The sequence below is a fragment of the Lynx canadensis genome, chromosome D1 (genome assembly GCF_007474595.2).
Source record: "Lynx canadensis isolate LIC74 chromosome D1, mLynCan4.pri.v2, whole genome shotgun sequence".
Lineage (NCBI taxonomy): Eukaryota > Metazoa > Chordata > Mammalia > Carnivora > Felidae > Lynx > Lynx canadensis.
In genome coordinates, this window is record NC_044312.2 from 79,392,187 (window position 1) to 79,418,175 (window position 25,989).

At 36.1% G+C, this 25,989-nt stretch overlaps 1 long non-coding RNA gene across 1 annotated transcript; it reads left to right on the forward strand.

Moving 5' to 3' along the window:
* The first annotated feature begins 1,823 nt into the window (after positions 1–1,823).
* Positions 1,824–25,778, forward strand: LOC115526069. The gene is made up of 3 exons (XR_003972530.1): positions 1,824–1,948; positions 8,330–8,335; positions 25,768–25,778. It is a non-coding gene; the product is annotated as an uncharacterized LOC115526069 (long non-coding RNA).
* Positions 25,779–25,989: the final 211 nt, after the last annotated feature.

A 25,989-nucleotide genomic window follows, 5' to 3' on the forward strand; every position in this document is an offset into this window, starting at 1 on the left:
AGCTCTTTAATGGAAATGTATACTCTTCTATTTTCATCCTATTGCCATATATTTGAATACAGTGTGTGGCAGATTGTATTTTCCAAAGACAGCTGCAAAAATCTCTCCCATTTCAAATGTCCTTCTTAAAATATGACCTTAGCCTTCTTCCCATATCGTAGTGCTTTCTGTAAGTTCTTCCCTTAGGCTGTTTTTTTCTTTATTGTTGGCCTTAACAATAGAATATGGATGAAGTGATACTATGAGATTTCTGAGGCTAGATCATCAAAATGCCATGATTTCATCTTGATTTCTCTGGATACTCACTCTTGGAATTAAGCCATCCTGCCACATTGAAGTCCAACTAGACTATACAGAGAGATGGCATATGATGTTTCAGCCAACTTCCCAGTGGCAGTCCTAGTGGACAACCAGAATCAACTGCTGGACATGTGTTAAGAAGCCTCCAGATGGCTCCAGCCCCAGTCACTGAATCATCTCCAGCCTTCAAGGATTCCCTGTTGAACCATCACACATTGGCAGGGCATAAATAAATTCTTTACTGTGACCAGTCCACGTTCTTGCCCCATACAGAATCCATGAGAATAATAAAATTTTTGCTCTATTAACTGGGGTTTTGTTTTGTTTCTGTTTTTTGTTGTTGTTGTTTTTACACAGCACTAATAAATAGAATATAGTATAGTTACATGTAGTAAAAATTGGCAACGAAAATGAGTAGAAGCATATTGTTGGGTCTCATCTACATAATATTGAGTGAAAAATACATATAATGTTCAGTGAAGAAGATACAGAATATATGCAGTGTAAGATTCTATTACATATATTAAGAACAGGTGAAACTAATGTATGCTATTAGAAATAAGCATAGTAGTTACCTTTGGGGAAATGAGTAGTGATTTGAGCAGACACAAGGGGGACTGCTGGGCTATTGGTACAATTCTACTTCTTGACTTAAGCAGTGACTACACAAGTATGTTCCCTTTGAAACAATTCATCAAACTGTAAGAACTAATATATTTTTAAATCTTTGTATTAATTATACCAATTAAAATAAACATTATCTTACCAAAAGCAGGAATTGAACTTCAATTTCTTAACATTTTAGATTATTTACCTATGCTATTTTAGCCTTCAATTTTGTGTATATCATTTTCTTAGGTATTTTGAGCTTCGTACATTTTTTTCCAAAATAAATACTGACTAGTACATTTTCATCTGGTTATATATGACACATTTCTTTGATAAGTATAAAATACAGGAAGTTATTTATAAATACTAAAATATTTAATATTTGTGATTCAATAGCTACCATTTTTAAATGTTTTGGCACTCCAGTTCTAGAATTCTAAAACAGGTTTCTAAAATGTATTATTTAAAATTGGTATGTCATTTATTGTGCATTTCCTGAGTCCTGAGTTAAAACCAGGCACTAATTACTTATACATAATTAACTATTACAAAATTTGTGACAGGGATACCTGGGTGGCTCAGTCAGTTAGGCATCCAACTCTTGATCTCAGCTTAGGTAATGATCTCACAGTTTATGGGATCGAGCCCCACGTCCGGCTCTGTGCTGACAATGCGGAGCCTACTTGGGATTCTCTCTCTCCCTCTCTCTCTGCCCCTCCCCCATGCACACTCACATTCTCTCCCCCTCGCAAAATAAAACCACATTTAATAAAAATAAAACAAAATCAACTATTGCATTAAAAGATAAATGGTGTTTTAGGAGCTCCATGAGAGGTCTAAGAATAAAACTGTGTAGTATATATCAAGCTTAAAGCAAGGAAAAAGATGTCCATACAAATCTTTTTTTTTTTTTTTTAACTAGGCAAAGAACTTTATTAATCTTGTTTCAAACTTTATTCCCAGGCTTCTTCAGCTTAATTAGCTACAAAGAATGAATTGTGTATAAGCAAAAACTGAAAAGAGCTGCAGTGTCCAGGGGGTTTGAGCTTAAAAATATTAGAGATCTAGATTTTATCAGATCCATGAACAAAATTTTTAAAAAGCAGTGATAATATAAAATAGAAGCTCCCAGTAACTTCTTCAGGTTTTATCTTCTTCAGAAATTGACTCAATTCAGTGTGCTTCATTCTTGGAAGCTTCATCAAAATTCTCCACAAGATCTGGAACTTTATCATCATCATCCTCTCCAGTGGATCCTTTCCATCCACAGATTGTTTGGGCAGAGCTTCAGTCAGCCTTCTTAACCTAGTCACACTGTCTGCACCAAGTTGGTTTAAGATACTGGGTAGCATTTCTGTCAGCTGTCACGATAGTTCCTTTCATCTTGTTGGAGCAGAAATGGGACCACGCGGGGGACTAGGGTTTGGTGCTCAGGGGGTTTCGGGTGGACCAGCTGAGATTAGGCACACACACGTGGGGACACAAGATCTGTACAAATCATTTTTTTTATATCTGAAAAATTCATGAAAGTTTTCTGGTGAATGTGATGTGACCTCTAATTAAGAAAAAAATAATCCCACATGGTCTCCTGTGCCCCAGAGATAGTTATCTCTAAGATTGTGTGTTTTCACTTGGCAAGAATCACCTCAGACCATTATCCATGCTATTCTTTTAAACAAGCAGTCATTTCAATTATCTTTTTAGAGATACCTGTTCATTTTAAATAAAACAGCCCCTTTTGATCAGATCAGCTGAGTATAAACTTGAATAGCAAGACCTGACAAGATTAGGGTCATGACACATGAAACACTAAGTAACGAAATTAGAATCTGTTGAACTGAGACTGCAGACTGCAGACACCAAACCAAGACCATCTAAGCAGAAGTTACAGAAGTTAACAACAGATGAATTTGAAGATAAATATTTCCCAGACATAACACAGTTGATTAAATAGAAAACAAAATCTTTCTTAAAGAGTTTGTTTGTTACACAATCCAATGTCTGATCTGATTTTTATAAAATATGCTTAGATGACACTCTAAAACTATTCATGAGGCAGACCAAAGAATTAATTAATTGAAATTAAACAAGTTGATTGCAAGTACAGATTACTGAGCGTTAAGAATTTGCATGCTTATTGAAAAATAAATTTCTGGATCTTAAAATGTACTAAGGAATAATGAAGGGAAGATTATATCTTTTAATATGGTGCTTCTTGGTGATGCATTTCATTAGAAACAACATATCTTTTCTTTGGATCAATTGTTATTGTCATAATATAGGACATTACAGGGCCCTTGAAAACACTTCTTTTACTATTTTATTTGTTTGTTTGTTTGCTTGTTTGTTTATTTATTTATTTTGAGAGAGAGAGAGCATGAGTGAGGGAGGGACAGAGAGGGACAGAGAGAATCCTGAGCAGGCTCTGTGCAGTCAGCCACAAACTGTGAGAGCCACAAACTGTGAGGTCATAACCTGAGCTAAAATTAAGAATCTGACACTTAACTGACTTAGCAGCCCAGGTGCCCCACTGAGTATTTTTAAACACTCTTGGATAAGTTGTTAATCGACTTAGGGATTTTGAGACTTATATACCAATTTTTTTAATCTTCACGTATTACATGTTAAGATATTTTTTTTTTAAAGCAGGCTTTTTGAAAGCCAGTTTGGAATAATGAGAAGACTTTAAGATCTGGAATCAATCATCTTAGGTTTGAATAGTAACTCTAAATTACCATCTAAGCAAACTTAAGAAATTTATTTAATCTCTCTGAAGTGTAATTCCTTCCTCTGAAAAATGTCATGTTTAGTATTTATTCCAAAACTTTGCTGTCAATGTCAAACAATACTATGAGTTTAAATTAATTACTTATGCACTGGTTAAAAAAAACTAAAAGAAGTCTATGATATACTTACTGCACTGAATTTCTAAATATGGAGGATATTATTAAATTGGATCAAAGTCCAATTCTGTTTCTGCAGAGTAGCATTCCTATACTGGAAAATAAAAGCCATATTCTTTGATTTCCAAAACAAAAAAAAATTGTACTATTTTATTAATATACTTCTATATTATAATAAAGATAACAAAATTAATATGAAAGGTGTGCTTCTTCAGTGTCTCAAACCTTGTATAGTGTTTAGGAACTGAAGTTTCAATAACTAGGTTGTATTATTGTCTCATTTGAAAAATGTCTATCCCATCGTTGTCATAGAATCAAGGAAACTGAGCTAGAAGAGACTTAACATTGATCAATTTCAGCCATTTTTCTTTGAAAATGTTAGCATGTCGGGGCATGTGGGTGGCTTAACTTGCTTAAATGTCCGACTTCAGCCCAGGTCATGATCCAGTGGCTCGTGGGTTTGAGCCCCGTGTCAGGCTCTGTGTTGACAGCTTGGAACCTGGAGCCTGCTTCAGATTCTGTGTCTCCTTGTCTCTCTCTGCCCTCCCCTGCTCACACTCTGTTTCTCTCTCTCTCAAAAATAAACACTTAAAAATGCTAAATAAAATGTTAGAATGTCTCCAGAAATTTAAAATAAAACATATTAATGGATATTCTTTGGACAGTCAAATTCATACTCTTCCTGCTCCTTCTGTACTAAATACAGATCATGACATTATAATTATGTTATCTATATTCAGACATGTTGGTATAGCACACTTTTCTTACAGGGTGCTTTTCTAAAAATAGGAAAGATCAATGATATTCCTCAGAATTACAAAGAAACTTAAAGGCTTTTCTAAATTTCAAAGACTGGACTCTTCCCGATAAAAGACTTAGTCATCAATTATAATAGAAACAAAGTATGTTGCTGTGTCTTTTGGCTTCTTTTTTAATTTTTTCCCTTAGAGTCTGGAATTATTGATGCAGAGATATTAAGCTTCTAGGGAATAGATAAGAACAAGTCACAATATATTTTAAAATATTTTTAGCCTGGGGATGCCTGGATAGCTCAATTGTTAAGCAGTCAACTCTTGATTTTGGCTCCGTCATGATCTCATGGTTCCTGGAATCAAGCCCTGCATCAGGCTCTGTGCTGGGCATGGAGCCTGCCTGGAATTCTCTTTCTCCTTCTCTCTCTGCCCCTCCCCAGTTTGTGTGTGTGCGCCCTCTCTCTTTCCCCCTCCTTCTCTCTCTCTCTCCCTCTTTCAAAATAAATAAATAAGCTTAAAAAAATTTAGCCTATTTATACTGGCTTAAAGAGGGGATAAAAAGACAATCTGCGATCCTCACTCTTAACATAGTATAGGAGGACAACATCTACATAAATACAGAATGTCTTAGCTTCAGAATTCCATTTTAGAACATTCACATCATGATATGGGACTGACGACATTTAAATCTAACTCAAACCTTAAGGTTAATAATAAAAAGTTTTCCTAGATGTGAAAAAAGAAAATAAAAAAGGAAAAGGTAAATGGAGGGATATTTTACAAGGATTTTATTCTTTTTCTATATTCCAAATCCTGAAATTGGTGAAGAGATGCTTCTGTTGCTAGACTTCCCCAAAGAAAAGCAAAGCTTGTAGTTCTTGTTACCATTAGGTCATAAATACACAAGATTTATTTGAAATAATTTGATAATTGATGTGGAGGGAGAGGCATATGTGTGTGTGAACATAACAATCTAGGCTTTATTTTGAATAGCATGTGATTGGGCACCATATCTTTACATGATTAGAAATCTTCAGTTCTATGTCAGTTATCCATTTACTGCCTCTCAGCTCCACATCTACCCTTTTTGCCTTGTTTTTTGGTACTGTAACTGGATCTTGTGAGCATTTCTGCTTTGTTGGTTACCATAATATTAGGGTTTTTTTAAGTTTATTTTTATTTATTTTGAGAAATAGAGAGCAAGCAGGAGAAGGACAGAGAAAGGGAGAGAGAATCCCAAGCAGCATCTCTGTGCTGTCAGTGCAGAGCCAGATGCGGGGCTTGAACTCATCAACCATGAGATCATGACGTGAGCCAAAATCATGAGCCAGATGATTAACTGAATGAGCCACCCTGACACCCCACCATAATATTAGGCTTTTGAAGGGTCATTGCAAGTAGAAGGATTTTTTTTTTTTTTACCTGGTTTGGAGCTTTTCTGCCAGTTTCCTGGCTAGTAGTGTGCAAGAGATCACGTGGTGCACAACCCCAGAAGGTTTTAACTGCAGCAAAGCAAGTACCTTTTCCGTGAGTTTTACGTGTACCACATGAGGTGGTTTTCCAGCTGCAGCCCATGGCATCTCAGAGAATTTCTCTACCACCCAGTGGGCCTCAGACACAACCTCTCCAATGAAGTAAATATCTTAAGCTTGGTGTGGGGTCACTCCCCTTCATAACTGGCTATTTCCTTGGAGTCTCTCGTTTTGCTTTAAATGTAGTAGCTGCTCCCTATTTCAGTCATTCCCATATTTTTTAGAGTTCTCTTTGTCTCTCCTACAAATGTGTCTCCTCTTTACTGGTGATAATTCTTCATGTAAAAATTCTCCCACTTAAATTATTGGTGTGCTGCCTCCTGACTCTACCCTGATAGATAGATATATGTCCCAGAAATCTTCTGTTTTTCAAAAGCTCTTTTTCCTTATTTCACAAAGGTTAAAATCAAAGGCATGGGAATCAGATTGCCTGAGTCTGTATTCTGGTCCTGCTACTGAACTTTTTGGTGATGTTTTGGAAAAGTTATTCCACCTCGGTGAGCCTCTGATTCCTTGTCTGCAAAATGGAGGTGACAAGAACACTACTTGTCCGATAGGGTTGTTGTGAGGATGAAGTAAATTAATTCATGCAAGGCAAATAGGAGAAAATCAATTAATGCCAGCCATTATTATTATCACTCCTTTACTCTCTCTTCATGGAGCTATAGACACAAAAAATATATAATATACATATTCTTTCATAAATTTTGTGTAGTATATAAAAAGCAAAATAGAATGTCTGACTTAAATATTCCCTTTAACAGGTAGCCTTTCCTAACCGTATTTCATCTTCCTACTCCTTTGTGTTATATACGACTTTATCCTTGCAATTATCATGCTGCACTGTAAACAGTTTCTTTGAAAATCTATCTTCTAGACTAAAATGAAAGTCAGATGCTACAGCTTGCTCGTGCCTCACATCTAATAAACACTTATGGAACACTTAAGGAAGGAATGCATTTATTTTTTTTTCTATCATTCCCTTCAATTTTCAAGACACAAACCTAACCTGAAATATAAAACTGATCCCATCACCTTCAATCCGAGAAACTATTTTATTTCCTGTGACACAGAAGGAAAAGAGAGAAGTACAAACCTAATAGGGTCAGGCGCCAAAGGAGATTCCGGAGAGACGTGATAGGTGCTTAACAGTTAAAGACCTATGAGCTCTGCTAATGCATGCTGACTAGAGTAAGCAATACCCTCTACCCCAAACCACCTCTCTTTCCTTTTCCTTAATTAGTTTGTTAATGAGCTAATGCTTCCAATGGACTGTGAAATTAAAACAATGTGCTTTCTACTGTGATCGCTAAACGTTTTCACTGGACATAAAATGTGTTTCACTCTCAATGGGATTTTCTTTTCTCTATTTATAAACAAATCAAAAAGACAGCATCAAAGAGGTGCAGGTGTCTGGTGGGTAAGTAAATAAACACTCCCAGCATGTGGAACAATTAAATAATCTCAAACAAAATGGGATCAGAAGCAGATGCACTCACCACAGGAACAAGGTTTTATAGGCAAAGGGAATAACTCCAAATGAATCTGCAACAGAGGCACTCGGCTCAGTGGGCCAGCCAATTTTGCATCTGTCCCTTTGGCGATGAAGAGTGCTCTGGACACTCTCAGGACACACTTGGGACAGATCTCTTCAGGCACTTCTGAGGGAAGAATGATGGAGTTTAACGTTGCCAAGTAAGCAGATAAAGCTGAAGTGGACTCACAAACGCAGACTCTCCCAGCAAAACCAGAACACAATATTCCTTAAACAGGCACCATGCTTTCTTGTCTCTGTGCCCTGTTTCTGCTTCCTGGAATCTAGTTTTCTTCCTTATAATGCCCACCCCAAATTAAACATTTTGAGGTTAAGTAATATTCATTCTAGAACCTTTAAAGGTCATTTACTTCATGAAGCATCACCTAATCACTTTAGCCCTTTGTGCATTAAAATAGCACACTTGCTTTAAAAACAACAACAGCAGCAAAACTTTCTAACAAAACTTATTGTACAACTAAGTGAGCTGTTTGGAAAAATATTTGTTGAATTTAACTTGGAGGCAGAGCATCTAAAACAATTTGAGGTGACATAAAATGAGAGAAAGAGAAATAACACCAGTTTGGGAGGGGGACGATTCATAGCATGTTTTGGTGATGAGATAATTTACATGAAGTGATGTGAACCTTAAAGGATGGAAAGGATTTCAACGGACAAAATGGTGATCACATGACCCAGATAGGAGTGGACCCCGCAAGACAGAGACAGACAAAGGAAATAATACTGGATTGAGGGCATTAGAATTAAACCATTTTGATTCTAGTGTGGGGTAGGCTTGAATAAATGGAATAAGTTAAGGCTACACAAGGAGGTTAAATCAGGAGAGGGAAGAAAATTAAATATTAAGCATGAGCTTTGGACTCAGTCTATTAAATATTTTAAGACCACTAAAGGTTTCTAAGATTTGAAGACATTAATTTGATTCTGCACTTACCTTTAAAGTTTCAAAAAAAAAGAAAAGTTTTACATTTTCCTGGAAAATTTACATAGATATTTTAAGAAAGAAGTGGTGAAAAGAAACATTCTTATACATGTAGTTTAATAAGCAACTGGATGGCATTGTTGAACATTAGAAAAGATGTCTAAAATAGCTAATGCAAAGCAACCATTATGCACGTGGAAAAAGTGGCATTGCTCAGACTTCTACAAAATGCACTTAAGTGTAAAGAAATCTACAATGACTCATTTGAACAGCTGGGGAGAACTTGAAAACAACAGCTAAGTCATTGAAAAAACAACTAACCTGATTCAGAAAAACAATAAAAAAGATAGAAATCTGTGTGAACATCCTACTAAAACTTTTAAAGTTTTAAAAGTTCATTTGGGGGGCGCCTAGGTGGCTCAGTCGGTTGACCAACCAACTTCGGCTCAGGTCATGAACTCGCAGTTCATGAGTTCAAGCCCAGCGTCGGGCTCTGTACTGACAGCTCAGAGCCTGGAGCCTGCTTTGGATTCTGTGTCTCCCTCTCTCTCTGTTCCTCCCTTACTTGTTCTCTCTCTCTCTCTCTCTCAAAAAATAAGTAAATATTAGAAAAATTAAAAAATAAAAGTTCATTTGGAAAAGCAGTTTTTAAAATCCCGTTGTCATATGGAGCTTAAACTCTGTAAAATAAGACATTATATAGACCCTAGAACAGAAAAGATAATGCCCCACAGGGGAGAAATGATTTACAGAAGTTGAATGCATTCTTGTAGCATGTATTGAGTGCTTACTGTGGGAAAAGAGATAAACGGGATATATTCCCTAATTTAGAGTATATTGCAATTGTAGATGACAAGAACATAAAGATAGACCTTTGAGGTTTGTGACAGCTACCCTATGGTGAGAGATCATTTAGACATGTGCTGGGTTCTTGTGGGCCCTTGAAAACACAATGTCGGAAACCTCCCCTAATCAGATTGAGGATTCAGGGAAGCCTTTCTGGAGGGAATGGTTGATATACCCAGTTTCAGAGGACAAGTGGGAACTAATGGGGTAGAGGAGATTTAAAGTCATCCCAGGCTGAGAATGGTTAAATGCACAGAAGTAGGAAGTAGCATGGTGTGAGGTACAATAATCAAGGTGTAATCTTATAGTATCACCCGAAGGGCAGGACAGCCCAGTGGTTAAGATGGTAGAATCTAGAATGAAGCAAATCTGAATTCACATCTGAGCTCTATTCTTTATATTTGAAACCAAAAATCATAGCAGTGCTGTCTAGGAAATGACAATTGAGAGCCCACTCAGGCATTGTTTTCTGTGGAGAACCTTAAAGCAAATTTGTGCCCCTGGAGAGAGCCAGCTCTCTGAAAAGATGGTTGGGAGGGGTATTCATCTCTGAGAAGGCTGCAAAGATGACTGTTTACCAGGAAACCTACTTCTAGAAAACATTTAAAGGAACTGCATTTGAGAGAGAGGCAAAAAGAAAGCCAAACAAAAATGAAAACAAAATGAATAAATAAAAGATTAAAAGGATGAGTATTTAGTGATGATCTACTTAAGAGACAATGATATTCCTCTAAATCAGTATTTCTTTTGACAGAGTAATCGGTAATAACAACAGCACTTACTTATTTATTGATTTTTTCTATAATTAAATGTATTTGGGGCGGCTGGGTGGCTCAGTCGATTAAACGTCTGACTTTTGATTTTGGCTCATGATCTCACGGTCTGTGAGTTCATGCCCCATATCAGGCTTGATGCTGATGATGCAGAGTCTGCTTGGGATTCTTTCTCTTCCCATCTCTCTACTCCTCTGCCACTCAAGCTTGTGCTCTCTCTCTCAAAATAAATAAATAAAAACTTAATATTTAAAAATATACAGTAATTAATTATATTTTATATATATTATTTTTAGACAATGCATTTGAATCATTCTATAAAGACCACATTGCAACCACATTTTACAATGCAAAGGTTTAGATTATGATACACGATACAAAATTAGTATTATTACTTTATCAGGTCATTTTGACTGCCATGTAAAATTACATTTCTTGGATATATTATTTACTATATTTACATAATTATTTGCTTTTTGCATGTTAAAAGTAGTTATGAATTTTTTTTTGGATTTTTCTTTAAATATATTTATCTCCCCTTAATAATCTGCATATAGAGACAGAGGAGAGAGAGAAATGAAAGGAGATAAACCAGAAGAGGTAAAAACTAAAATAAGATAGTATTTACTAATTTACTATAGAAGGAAAACAAATTTAAGAGAATTCCTAACTGAGATGATGTTGCTGATACATGTGATAATGACGCAGTTTGGGTGAGATCTTATCTCCTCTTTGTTAATATGTATTATCTTTTAGTTGAACCAGTCAGGTAAGATAACTAGCTATTATTACTCTGTATGTTATATTATTCTTGCCATTTCAAAGCCTGTTGACATTTATTTTTCTTCTCCCATAGCAATCCGAATAGATTACTCAGGATAGATAATTAGATAATTTTCTCAGTAGAAGGTGGAAAAAACCCAGAATCACAGAAAGTATAAAAGCATGACAAAGGTGATACAGCCAACTAGCACCAGAAAATCAGCTTCATAAGCTGATCTTCCTACTACAAACATACAGAATTATTCTATACATTTTTTTTCTCCCTTCTTTACTTTTTTTCTTGTTGTTTAGGGTTTATCAAAGAGTCTGCCCATGGGTCTCTTTAATTTAATTTTGTATTGGGGCACCTGGGTTGTTCAGTTAGTTAAGTGTCTGACTTCGGCTCAGGTCATGATCTTGTGGTTTGTGGATTCAAGTCTTGCATCAGGCTCTATGCTGACAGATCAGAGCCCGGACCTGTTTTGGACTCTGTGTCTCTCTCTCTCTCTTTGCCCCCCACTACCCGCGCTTTGTCTCCCTCCCTCTCTCTCTCTCTCTCTCTCTCTCTCAAAAATAAAATAAACATTAACAAAATGTTTTTAAATTTAACTTTGTATTTGTTTTTTATATTATCAGTCTGTTTACTCTCAGTTAATCATCTTCTTAATAATATTCATAGGATGTATGCATATAAATTGTATTAGGATTGCTTTTTAGCAACAGAACCAACTTTCAAGTGTTTTTATTAGTTACATGTATAAAAATAATTTTATTGTACTTTAATTAGTGAAGAGAGGTATACCTCATGCAATCCACAGCATATAAGATATCCTTGGCTGAGTGTTTTAGCTCCTGGACAGGTATAGCATTTATTCAACTTAGGGGTATGGTTCAAAGTGTGAGTCCAAGGCTACAGCTCAGTGGAGGGGTGCTCAGCCTGAAACCCAAAGGACCTCTTAGTAATGAGATTATTTTTCATCATTAAGGGAGAAGGGCTCTCTCATTTATCGGGGCATGTGTACTGGAAGACGGATGCATTGGCAAATATTCGCAGCCTGAAATCAAAGCCAGTATGGGCCATTGGTCAGGATCATTCAATTCAACTCAAAGACAAGATATTACCTTCTGGAACGCACATAAAGAAAAAGGTAAAGTAAACTATATTTTGAGATAAGACATCTACTATGTGATGACAACTGTTTTATAGTCACAAACCAGCCTCAAAAAACTGTCCTATTTTGGTCCTGGAAATATACTCCACTTCTTTAGCATTGTTTTCCTCTGTCAGCATTTGAAATGGCGTGATCATTCATTTTCTCTTTAATCAGTCTCTTCCCCAGGCTCCTCCAGAATAGTCTCTACTCTTTTTGCCAAATGATAGGCTGTATTGTGTTTTTTCTATTATGTATGGTGACCAAAGGATTGGATTTGGATGTCACCATGTACTTCCAAATGTTTACCCATCTTTGAATTATGTTTATTACAACAGTCTGTCAATAATGTGTTTAAAATATTAGCAATGATTACTACTAATCAACAGATAGTTGAACAATAATATTGAGTGATGACTGCAGTTGTCTTGTGAGCAAGGGAGCTCTTATTCCAAAATTCCAAAGGAACTTAGTTTATGTTTAAAGCAAAGAGTATGTATTTTACTATTCTACCAAGGAGCTTTCATACTGAAGAACGGACAAATTGATCACATCAAAATGTTCTGTTTAATTTCTAGCATATCTTTTCATTATTATTAGCTAGATATTTTTGCTCCTACCATCTTTGTCAATTACCCATTACTGCACATCATACCAACCCAAAACGTAGTGGTTTACAACAATGATAATATTTTGCTCATAAATCTACAAATTGGGCAGGTCTCAGTAGAACAGCCTTTTTTCTTTCTCCCTGCAACTGAATATCAGCTAAGGTAGCTTGAATGTTGAGAATGAAATCACCTTGGGGCTTGGTCACTCATATGTCTGGTAGTTAATGCTTGTTGTTGACTGAAACTCCAACTGGGATTGCAAACAAAACATCTTGACATGTCTTTTTGATGTACCTCCTTGCCTTCATAACAGCTTAGTATCTGGATTCTTCCTGAGACATCTCAAGAAGCCAATCATAAATTTTATTACCCTTTTTTTGGCTTAACCTTAGCAGTTAATTTTATTTTAGTCACAGGCTTACCCATGTTAAAAGGAAAAAAAAGAAACACTTCAACAATCAATGGAGGAATAACAATATCACATTTTAAGAAGCATATGTAGGATAAAATATATTTTCGTGGACTTTCCTGGGAAATATATTTGCTACAGTCTGACCTCTGGCCACAATAGTTTATCACCTCTACACATGCAAAATTCCCTCATCCTTTCTCCCCAAGATATCTCACAAAGTATCATCTATGATGGTATTAGACTTAGGCTGGAGGTCCAACATCTTACCATCAAAATGTGTTCAAGTGCAGTTGAAGGTCTTTGAATCTTATTCCTTGATTATGGCCCCTTTATTAGATTTGTTCCCTCATTCTGTTGTTTAAAAATGATAAGATAGCTATTGAATTTACTTCAAAATAAAATATATTCTAGTATCTGAAAGTCACATCTATGTAAATTTCATACTGTCCTCGAAACACCCATTAATTCCAAGGTATTACTACATAATTGATTCACAGCCTGAAAAACTGAACACCCTAGACTGATGTGTGTAACAACAAAAGAAGTTTTCACAGAACTGTCTGTCTTATTGAAATTTTTATGAGATTGATTGTGCTTATTTATTGAGGGATATTCCACTATGCCGACAATATTCTCTGTATTTCCCACTACTATCTGTGCTCGTGGTTATGGGAACACTTACATAATCCAGTGATGGAGAAAAAAGAGGCTTCCATAATTCAACACTGAACTACAGTGGTGTGCCTTCCAAAACATAAAATACCACAATTTTGAGCCTTTCAGGTATCAATTGTCACTAAATATTAACATGAGTAAATTTTTTTCCAACTAACTGCAGTATAGTTTTGTAAAGCAATCTTTTATAAGACAGTCTGCCACACAGAATAATAAAGAGTTAGGAAGATTTATTGGACGTGCAGTTTCATTTCCACACTGATCATCTCAAGATATCTTAACACACATAGGCGCTCTTCTTGCCTACACTCTGACCAAAGACCATAAGTCACAATGTAACAATATTACGGTGACAATATCAGTTATCTTCAGAAATAAGGATGCATTTGAGAGGGATAGGGCACTATTAGTAATTATATTAGGGCAAAAGTTGTAAAACAGAATAATCATGAGTACACTGGGATATGTGCATAAGCAAACATGGGTGTACTTTGTGTTTGAACAACAGTTGGAATCCTAATTCTGCCCCTTATCTCATGCAATTCACTTAACCTCTTAGACTCTCAGTTTTCTTACCTAAAGAAATAGAATAATCAGACATCTCACTATTTCTATTAAATTATATAAATAAAATACTCTTAGCACTATCTGGTACAATTAGGGTCCTCAGTGAATGGCAATTAGCTTTGTTATTATTGTATTCTGATTGTCTAGAATAGTATCTGGTACATGATATATCCATAATAAATATTTGTTTGGTGAACAATAAAAAGAATTAATACATACATAAATCTATGAAATGAAGAAGTACCATTAGTATTCAATGAAGTCAATTAATACTCCTGGTGATCCGACTACATGTCATAGTAGGATTGGAAAATAGACAAAAGCATGTCCTGGGACACAGTCAACCTGGATTCAGAAAAACTATAAAATATGGAATGAATTGACTTTTTATACTATTTACCAGAAAATTAATCTGTCTGCATCTGGAGCATAAGAACACTTGTGATTTAGGTTTCTATCCATTTGATTTAATCATGTAAGATATCTTTATTGTTTTCAGTTTTAAAACACTTTCTCAATTTCCCTGTTGTGTTATTGGAAATTGTATTAGTGAGAAAAGGAGAGGTTACACTGCATTAGAAGTAACAAGCTATAAGCACAATTCTTTTAATGCATTCACAAACATTGTTATGGTTATATATTATGTAACAATCAATTGTACCCCTTGGCAAATTTCTCAACAGAGATTTCTCTCCTTTTCAGGCCAGGAGAGAATGGGATGACATTTAAAATATTGAAAGTAAATTATTGTTGGGGGAGCCTGGAGGCCTTATTTGGTTAAGCATCTGACTCTTGATTTTGGGTTAGGTCATGATCTCATGGTCATGAGATTGGGCTCTGTACTGGGCTTGGGTGTTGGGCTCTGTACTGGGCCTGTAACCTGCTTGGGATTCTCTCTCTCCCTCTCTCCTTCTGTCCCTCCCCATTCCTGTGTTCTCTCTCTCAATCTCTCTCTCTCTCTCTCTCTCTCAAAAAAAAAAAAAAAAAAAGAGAGAGAGAAGGAAAGAAAGAAAGAAAGAAAGAGAAGAAAGAAAGAAAGAAAATCATTGTTACCTACAGATTCTATACCCAGCAAAACTGTCCTTCAGAAACAAATGAGGGATAAAGACATTTGGGAACAAAACTGAGGCAGTTCATTACCACCAGACCTACCTTACAAGAGATGCTAAAGGAAGTTCTTTAAATAGAAGTAAAATATCCATACTGCAAGTTCATTGGCTGAACACGGCCACTGTCTTTGCTCTGCAAACTATCAGCTGTCTGTCCTTCTCTTCACTAGAGCCTCACTTAGCTGCACAAATTTCAAGTGTTTTCACCAGCCTTTCTGGTCAAAGGGGGCCAGAATATACTCTCCACCCCAGGTAAGGTAATGTCACAGCCCTCCCTGCCTGAATGGAAAGAGGAGAAAGCACTCTAAGCTACTTTTAATTTCCCCGTCTCTCTAGTTGGAAGGGGCTGGGAGCTACCCTCAGCCTTGGACCTCCTGCATGCATGTAATACAGGAAGCTTCTATGCCTAGTATTGACTTTGTTTGGTGGGTTATCAACTCTGCCTGCCCACTTCTTTGACCAGCTTGAGCACTGCTAGGTTGCACACAGGCATGGTCATGAGCCCCTCTGATCAGGTAGAGCTGGAAGACATTCTTGACAGGAGGGAAGGAGTGACTCAGCACCTTACCAAGGCACGAGCAAATACAGCTCTAGGGCCAGCAAAACTCCTTGTTTCAGGATCTTTATCAGGTTATTCTGTACCTTGCTGAGTTCCCTGATTGGAGTCTGTCAGTTTTGCAGATGAGAAAAACTGCTGTTTGGGACTACTACTTAGATACTGCAGCTATCAGCCTGGTCTGCAGAGATCTATTTACTGGTTGTTACAAGCCCCCCCTTGCTTTCTCTGTTGTAGTCAGATTCCCAGTGAAATCTGCCCCACAGATTCCCTTGCAATTCCCATGGTGAAATATCAAAGTAGGGGTTCCCACAAAGTGACCCACAATGCTGAAAAGGGGTACCTGGATGTATCTCCTGAGTTCTATTTCTGCACTGAAGGTACTCGAAGTTCAGGGAGACCTCTCCACATGGTGCTGCACTGGAGAAATGTGGCCAATGTGTAACTGTTTCTCTTAGCTTTCTATTGTGACCTCTCTTGGTCTCTGAGGTATAAGGGAATGCTTCAGCCTCATCCCTATGCTCTAGGATTCTCTCAGTGGTGCCTTGTTTTCAAATAGATGTCCATTGTTCTTGTGAGGAGGAACAAATTCAGGAACAACCTATGTCACCGTTTTGGTAATCACATTCAGCCTCATTATTCTTTAATATTATCCCATAACATTTTTTTCTGTTCTTTAGAATAATATATTTACTAATTGTACAATATTCTATTATGTTTAAGTAACTAAATTAGTTTCCCAGCATCACCATAACAAATTTTACCACAAAAACTTGGTGCTCTAAGACAAGAGAAATTTATTCCTCACAGTTCTGAAAGCCAGAAGTCTGATATCAAACTTTCATAGAACTTAAAGAGCAAAGTGGAATTCTTTTTTACCACTCAATTCTAAGCTTTGAAAATTTAGGTCATGGAGTTTCTAGATCATTTCTTTAGCATGTTTCTATCCATCAAGTTCATCAGAAGCTGGCCATAGGGTGAGGACTCAAATGACAGCAATTTATTGAGGGAGTGCTCTCATTAGAAACCATTTCAAGAGTGCGGGAAGAAGAGAGGAGAGGAACTTAACCCGAGGTGTTATTTCAAGCAAAAACTTGAAAACAAAAGCTATTTCAAGCAAAAACTCAGCCTCAGCTTCATCATGCTTGGGATTTCTAGGGGTCAATTCTGCCATACCCTTGGTCTCCACTGGGGACATGTGAACTAAGTTTTATTCTTCACCAGAACCTCTCCAGGTTAGTATGAACTCAGGCACTTCTAGATCTTTGTATGTATAGAAAAATGTAACTGAAGAGCAGTCCTGTGAGGACAGTCACACCTGCTATCGTCCACCTTTAACATCTTTCCAATGCACGTCCATCTCCCATCTCACATTAGGTATACTGTGTCCTGCCAAGACATTTTTGAGATGACATGTACTCATAATTCTGGGGCAAAATTTACAGTAGGTAGTTTAGAAAGATGAGCTATCTCTAACTACTGTAGTTTATCCTGAAATTGCAACTGATACTCATTATATACTTCTATCAACTATTCTGGATTCCACTCACCCTACCGTGGCTCTTCTGGTGTCGAAGAAGTTTTCCCAGTGAGAAGCATTTCAACTCCTGAGTATATTCCCAAATTAAAGTTGTAAAGAGGAGATATAAGGAAGAATGTTTGGGGTGCCTGGGTGGCTCAGTTGGTTGAGCGACCGACTTCGGCTCAGGTCATGATCTCACAGTTTGTGGGTTCGAGCCGCATGTCGGGCTCTGTACTGACAGCTCAGAGCCTGGAGCCTGCTTCGGATTCTGTGTCTCCCTCTCTTTCTGCCCTTCCCCCACTCATGCTCTATCTCTCTCTGTCTCAGAAATAAATAAACATTAAAAAAAAAAAAAGAATGTTCATAGTAGCACTACTTAGTAGGGAAAAAAAAGAAGATAGCAAGAAAATATTTAAAATTAAGAGAAAAGAAAATGAAATACCTTATGCCAGTGGAAATTAATTCCTATATGCATAACATGAATACATTTTAGTGATCTAATGAGTGAGGAAAATATAAAGAAATGTCTTTTTTTATAAACTTCAAAAGCACAGAAAACAAAAAATTCATTGTTTACACATAAAATGTATACATGTGTGACTAGTACATAAACAGAATAGTGCTTTCATTTGTGGAGGAGAAAGGGACTTAGGATAGGAAAGGCCTATATAAATATGTAGTAGTAAGTAAGGGATTGAATAGTGAGTTTAGTAATACTCATTATATTAGCAAAGTAAACACATAAATGTGGGCCAAAGATAACCGTGTATCTACTACCAAGGATATCACTAATCCATCTGCACACCTGAGTTCCAATTAAAAATAAAAACTTTCCAGATTGACTGCTTCGAATGTACAGCTAAGATTGAAAGCTACCACACTAGATGATCTACAAAAGTTTCTTTTTTTAACAAACTGTGGCAAAAAAATATAGGGAAGATATTTCATTTATGAAAGTACACGTATGGGATATTTGAGGGAATGAGCTTTTTTTAAATAAACAAATGTTTTAAACATTTTATCTTGATGTATAATAAAAGTCTGAAACAAAATATACCAAATTTAAATTTGATCTCATAATATGCATTCAAATACTAATACACTCCTTCAATAGGAGTAGAATGATTTTAACAGTCCTGTAATGCAGAAATGGCTCTACAAAGTCATATAACCCAAGTAGATCAATTATATACTGAAGGGAACGTATATAGAAATACAAAGTTTCACTGGAAAGAGTGAAAAACCAAGGGACTTCTTAACAAACTCTAAGCCCCATTTTAATCTCCTTATTTCAACAATGCAAGAACCTGTTTGTTTATTCACATGGACACTTTGACCACTTTAACACAAAGAAGAACCATAGTATAATAATGAACCTGACATGAAGATAAATGACTCCAATTAGCTTCCTCATTAGTTTTAACTAAGATTACTTCTTTAGTCATGACTGATTTATCTCCGTTTCACTTCGCTAGAGCCTCAGGAAGTTGCCTGCCAGATTAAAGCCAGGTAAAGAGAGTTCATTTAAAATCTAGACAGTCGTCTGCTATTTTCCCTTGGATCAATCTGTGACTGGCACTCAAGAGTGGATTCACATATGTGTGCTTTTGCCATTATTCCTATAGAGCAATGATCAGCAATTTTCAAACACAACATTCACAAAAATAGTGATAAGCATGTAATGTATGTCTATATTGCATGTGATGAAGGAAAAACTACACATTTTCAACAAGTATCTGCAGAACTCTTGAAAAATCCTGGTTTGAATTTATGTTTTTCACAGTCTCACTCTGTTTCACTTTGTCATTAAACCACAGAGAGTGGGGACTGAGAATGGGGACAGGCACATTGGTGGAATAAACTAAAAGCATTCATCACATGCTTAGGATTCTACCTAGGTGCCTGGAGTTGGCAAACTGTGAACAAATATGAAACTATGTTCTTGGGGTGCCTGGGTGGCTCAGTTGGTTAAGCATCGAACTCTTGATTTTGGCTCAGGTCAGGATCCTATGGTTCATGGATCTCTGTACTGAGAGCACAGAGCCTGCTTGGGTTTCTCTTTCTCCCTGTCCCTCTGCCCGTTCCCCGCTTGCACGTGTGGGCTCTCTCTCTCTCTCAAAATAAATAAACACTAAAAAAAAAAAAAAAAAAAAGGCAACTGTGTTCTTTAGGTTTACAAAAAAGGCAGACCAGCCACAGAGATTTGCCTTTCCTTAGGTGAAGGAAATCTTCCTTAGGTGAAGATTAGCATTTTGTGCTTTCTTGATGGAGACTTAGCCTACAGAAGGCAGTAAGTCCCTTGTGAGAAACTATGTGTGCCTGTACCCAGAGTTTACTCCAGGGAGAAATTGCCCAATTTCCCTGCGTCATACTTCCCTCAAGGTCCATGTGGTATGGGATCCATGGGCTGAAGTACTTTCAAACACTAACATTAGAAAAGAGACGGATGCTTTCAACAGGAAATTCGAGATCCTGAAAGCTCTCTTTCTATACCTAAGTGGTGGAAAAATGATTTGCTCATTTGATTATTAACTGATTATTCATTCAAAAGCCATAAAGGCAGAAACTTCTGCACCATGCACCACCTGATTTTTTTTTTGTCAGAACTCAAGATAACTTAGCACCTGACTCAGTTCTAGAGTTAAAGAAACATTAAAACAGAGCAGGAAGACCATAAAAAACAAAAACAAAAACAAAAAAAAAACAGTAACAACAAAAAACCCACAGATACTTAGAGCTTAACAATATAAAATCAAGGTAAAGATTTACACTAGGAAGTCACCTTTGAAATAGAACTGAGGGAAGAGTCATGTATAAAATTGGACATATCTCTAAGAAATTCTGGTTTCTTTTAAGGTAAGGGATTAGAAGAGACAATTGTGAGGTTAGAGGCACTCATTTCTACTGGAACAATATTGTATCCAGACCGTCTCATTGAAAAGTGTTCGAAGAAATAAATGTTGAGTCTCAAGTGATATTTCCAATTAAATTTGGATACTGTAGGTTTTAATCTCAATTCTATCATTATGTTCTCTTTAGCTATGAAAATTGATTCTGAAATCCATAACATAATATATTTTTTACTTTATTTATTCTATTATGAAATATCATTCAAAATAATGATGCTTTCGAGAATATTAAGTGATTCATATAGTTGTATGTGATGTTTATTTGTACCATGCACAATGGTAGATTTAGTAGAAAATAAAGTCTATCAAGTTCTCTTAGCTATAATTATTAATAAGAAAAGGAAGAAAGGAAGGAGAAATGAAAGGCAGAAAAGGAAGAAGGCCATATTGCTATCTTAAAGTAACATACTTCCTAATGAGAAACACAGATTTATGCATGATTAAGTATTGCACGAGGCAGAATGCAGTAAGGGGATGGCAGAAATATAGCCACAGCCTATGGAAGTAATAAAGAAAAAACAGACGATTGTGGCTTGGGAGATGAGGAAAGTTTTCACAGCACAGGAGCTTAGCACTACACAATGAGAAGTATTTCAAAGGGCAATAATAACCAAGAAGTCGTTCTAGACTAAAAAGATTCATGTTACTGTAACCTAAGCCAAACTAAAAAATTAAAAAACTAAATATAATGGGATAATATATCACTTTTAACTTGGTATCAAACATGAATTACAGTTGGATTATGTTAGCATCACCTTCACTTAATTGGATATCCAGATGATGATTGTACTTAATTTCCAATAACTGAGATGAGAGAATACATTTTGCACATAGAATTCTTAGAAATAATTTGATATTATTTCACTGATTTTTTTTGTGTCTGTCACTCTACTGTTACCTCTAAAATTGTTGTTTAATTTTCTCTATTAAAAAATCTTATTTGGGGCATCTGGATGGCTCAGTTGGTTAAGCATCTGACTCCAACTCAGATCATGATCTCACGGCTCGTGAGTTCAAGCCCCACGTCAGGCTCTGTGCTGACAGCTCAGAGCCTGGAGCCTACTTCGGATTTCTGTGTCTCCCTCTCTCTCTCTGCCCCTTCCCTGCTCACTCTCTGTCTCTCAAAAATAAAGACATTGAAAATATTTTTAAAAAATCTTACTCAAGTTTGCAAAACCTAACATTTATTTCTTAGAACCCAAATTTTGTAAGGGAAATTACATCTTACTTTGAAATTATGAAGTAATAGACAGGATGCTGGGAAGGGTATAAAAGTGACTTCAGCATGTATCCAAAAGTGTATAGCTAAGATTTACATATTATGAAAAAAATAAAGTATTGAATTTTAAGGCACAGATATTACTGATTTGCAATGAACTGTATATTTACAGGACTCAATAATAGGTAGAAAACAGATGTGTGCTAGGTATATAATTTCTTCTTCCAAGGAATATAAGACCTATACATGAAAGTGGTTCAACCAAAATGACAAATTAGAGACCATTCCATTATCTCCAAAGTATAATGTAGTAATTTTCAATCATTTAATCTTTTTTAAAAATTTTCTTAATGTTTATTTATTATTGAGAGACAGAGAGAGACAGAACATGAGCATGGGAGGGGCAGAGAGAGAGGAAGACACAGAATCTGAAGCAGGCTCCAGGCTCTGAGCTGTTAGCACAGAGCCAGATGTGAGGCTTGAACTCACAAACCGCGAGATCATGACCTAGGTGAAGTCAGATGCTTAACCGTTTGAGCCAACCAGGCGCCCCTTTAATCATTAATCATTTAATATTTAACAAAAATACATCTAGCACAAAAAAGTATAAAACTTATGTATAACAACAGTACTCCTATTTACTTCACTAAAATTAAAGCAGCAGATATATGTTCTTTTTTTTTCTTTCTTTCTTTTTAAAAGCTTAGTTATTAATTTTGAGAGAGAGAGAGAGAGAGAGAGAGAATCCAGGAGAAGGAGAGGGGCAGAGAGAGAGAGAATCCCAAGCAGGTTCCACACTCAGTACAGAGCCCAATGAGGGGTTGGACTCACAAAGCAAGAGATCATGACCTTAGCTGAAATCAAGAGTTGGGGGGGGGGCGGTGCTCAACTGACTGAGCTACCTAGATGCTCCTCTTCTTTTTTTCCAAATTACACTTCCATGAATAAGATATTTACAGCTACTCTGGTATGGATTATAGAATGATGTTAGGCATTTATTATTTTTTCTTTCTTCCACATATCTGTGAATGTACACCCACTCTGTAGAAATATTTTGGTTAGTAAGTTAAAGATTATCTTCCCACAAATACTCAGACAAATGGAGGTTTAGGGGCTTCATAAAGCAAAAATTAATAATACGGGAACTAACTTTCAGACAATGGCTTACTAATCTTATTGGAAACCTAGATTGTTTTTTTAATCTATTTTTTATTGTTTTAATGTTTATTTATTTTTGAGAAAGGGAGAGATAGTGAACAGAGCATGAGGTGGGGAGGGGCAGAAAGAGAAGGAGACACAGAATCCGAAGAAGGCTCCAGGCTCTGACCTGTCAGCACAGAGCCCAATGCGGGGCTTAGACCCACGAACCGCGAGATCATGACCTGAGCTGAAGTCAGGCACTCAACCAACTGAGCCACCCAGGCACCCCCTTTTTACCATTTTTAATATGTTGAATTAATCTTCAAAATTTCATGTTAATTGGTAACAACCAAGCATTCAGTATTCTCATCAAGGGAAGGGAAGCAGATCCAGAAAGCAAAGAGGAAGAGGCCTGATGACTGCTTCTGTCCTATTCTTTCCCTTCTACTTCCTCTCCTTCTCTTCCTCCTGCTTTAAGTAGTAAAGCTAGAATTTTTCCAGAAGCCACACCTAGACACTAAATATATCCTTCTGACCAAAATTTTGCCAATTAGCTATAGCTGCTTATATAGGGGACTTGGAAATCAGATCTTTAGTTGGGCACATTACTAACTGAAACAAAGCCCATGTAATGTAAGCAACAAAGAAAAACAGAGATACTTGGTAGGCCAAAAACATAATACCCAAGCCAACAACCTGAGTATTACCAATGACTCCATCATGCTTTCATATATGGAGAGATATACCATATTTATGGATCAAAATAGTTCATGTCATTAATATGTGAATTTTTCTCAAGATGATCTATAAATATGACCCTAACCTAATTGAAATTTCAGTAGAAGTTTTTGTAGAAGTTATCAAGCTGATTCTAAAATTTATATGGAAAATAAAGGAATTCAAATTTCCCAAAATTATAACAATACAAAGCAAAACAAAAAAGTTGGATGACTCACACTACCTCATTTTAAGAACAATCAAGTAAGTGTGAGATTAGTGAAGAATGTGGTCATAAGTCAATAAAAAAATACAACGTTCAACAATTAAACCTCAATATATTATGAATTGATTGTTGACAAGGATGTCAAGATTGACAAGAAATAGGAATGTTTTAAATAAATGACTACTGGACAATGGGACATGAACATTCAAAAAAGGAACAATCTATTTTGTATGAATTTAAAAAATTAACTAAAAATGGATGAAAAACCTAAATATAAGAGCTAAAACTCAAACTTCTAGAAGTAAACACAGAAAAAAATTTCAAGATCTTCTTGGGGAAAGATTTCTTAGATATGACACACAAAAAAAACAATCTACAAAAAAAATTGATAAATTGAACTTCACCAAAATGTATAATTTCTGCTTTTTGAAAGTTTGAAGATAAGGCACCAACTGGGAGAAAGTATTTCTAAATCACATATTTAATAAAGGACTTATTTCCAGAACACAAAACAAAGTCTCACTTCCCTTCTCCAGCTTCTATCTCACCTGCGGGAGGTCTTTGGTGTCACTTTCTAGAAGAGATAGGTACAATGGGGTCAAAATTTCATTCAGAGAACTTGGACAATTGAGAAAAGCAGAATTGATTTAACCATTAGTTTAATAAACTACAATAAGCTATAACTTAGAAGACATTTCAAGTTGACTCCTACTTACTACTCCAACCTTATTTCTCACTATCCTTCCATCAGACTACATGTGAAGAATTGCCATACTAAAATGATTTCAACAGGAATTTTAATTCCGAATGCAAAATTCACCCATAAGACAGGCTTTTCAGTACTTAAATTCTCGATAGAGCTAGGTACCAATTTAATTTATTTGAGGATCTTCCATCTCATTTAAGCCTCTTTGGTCCTTTTGATACCAAGCACATATCACCAAATTTAGCTAATTGTTGCAACAGCATCCTGCAGACAGACGTCTGACTGATTGTCTGAAATGACTAACAGTTTGGGATATTATATATGCAATTTACTGCCAAGAATAGGTAATAAGCTCAAAGAGCTATTAAGATGCAAAGAAGGGATGGATCAAAAAAAAAAAATCAAAAGCTGTTCACAATCACAAGTGAAAGTATAATTACCATACATTATAAGGGAAAGAGAACTAACACTGAGTAAGCACCTACTATCTATTAACCATCTTGTTATTTAATTTGTGAATATTATCTCATCCACAGAACAGCTACTTAATGTAAACAGTACTATCTTCATTTTATGTTAAAATTTTTATTGAAATAAAATATACTATATACTATAACATTCACCCTTTTAAAGAGTGCAATTCAATGGCTTTTAATATATTTACCAAGTTATCCAACCATCATTACTATCTAATTTCAGAATAGTTCATCTCTCCCAAAAGAAACCCCATACCTATAATAGCAGCCGCACCCCATTTCTCCCTCTCTTCCCACTGCAAGCTCATGATAATCACTAATCTACTTTCTTTCCCTCTGAACTTGCCCACTCTGGACTTTTCATATAAATGGAATAACGCAGTATGTGGCCTTTTGTGATAGACTCTTTCACTTAGCACAATGTACTCAAGGTACATTCATTTTTACGTCATGAATCAATACATAGTTCTTTTTGTAACTGAAAAATATTTCCCTGTGTGGCTATAATAGTTTGTTTACTCAATCATCAGTTGATGGACATTTGGTTGTTTCCATTCTTTGGCTATTGTGAATAATGTCACTATGAACATTCATGTTCAAGTTTTTTTGTGAATATGAAGGGTTTTTTTTCTCTTGGGTATATGTGTAGGAATGGAATTAGTGGGTTATAAGCAACACTTTACAAAAGTTTTTGTTTTTTTTTTTTTAGTCTTCCTTTAATAGGTAGATACAGATATAGATATAGCTAGATACAGATAAAAATAATATCACATTCTTTTTTACAAATGTATTTATTTTGAGAGAGAGAGAGAGGGAGAGAGCACAAGTGCTGGAGGGGCAAAGAGAGAAGGAAAGAGAGAATCCAAGGCAGGTTCTGTCCTGCCTGCACAGAACCTGACGCAGGGCTTGAACTCACTAACCCATGAGATCATGACCTGGGCCAAAATCAAGAGTTGAATGTTTAACTGACTGAGCCACCCATGTGCCCAACATCACATTCTTAGGTAAATGGTAGCATTGCACACATATACTTTTTTTA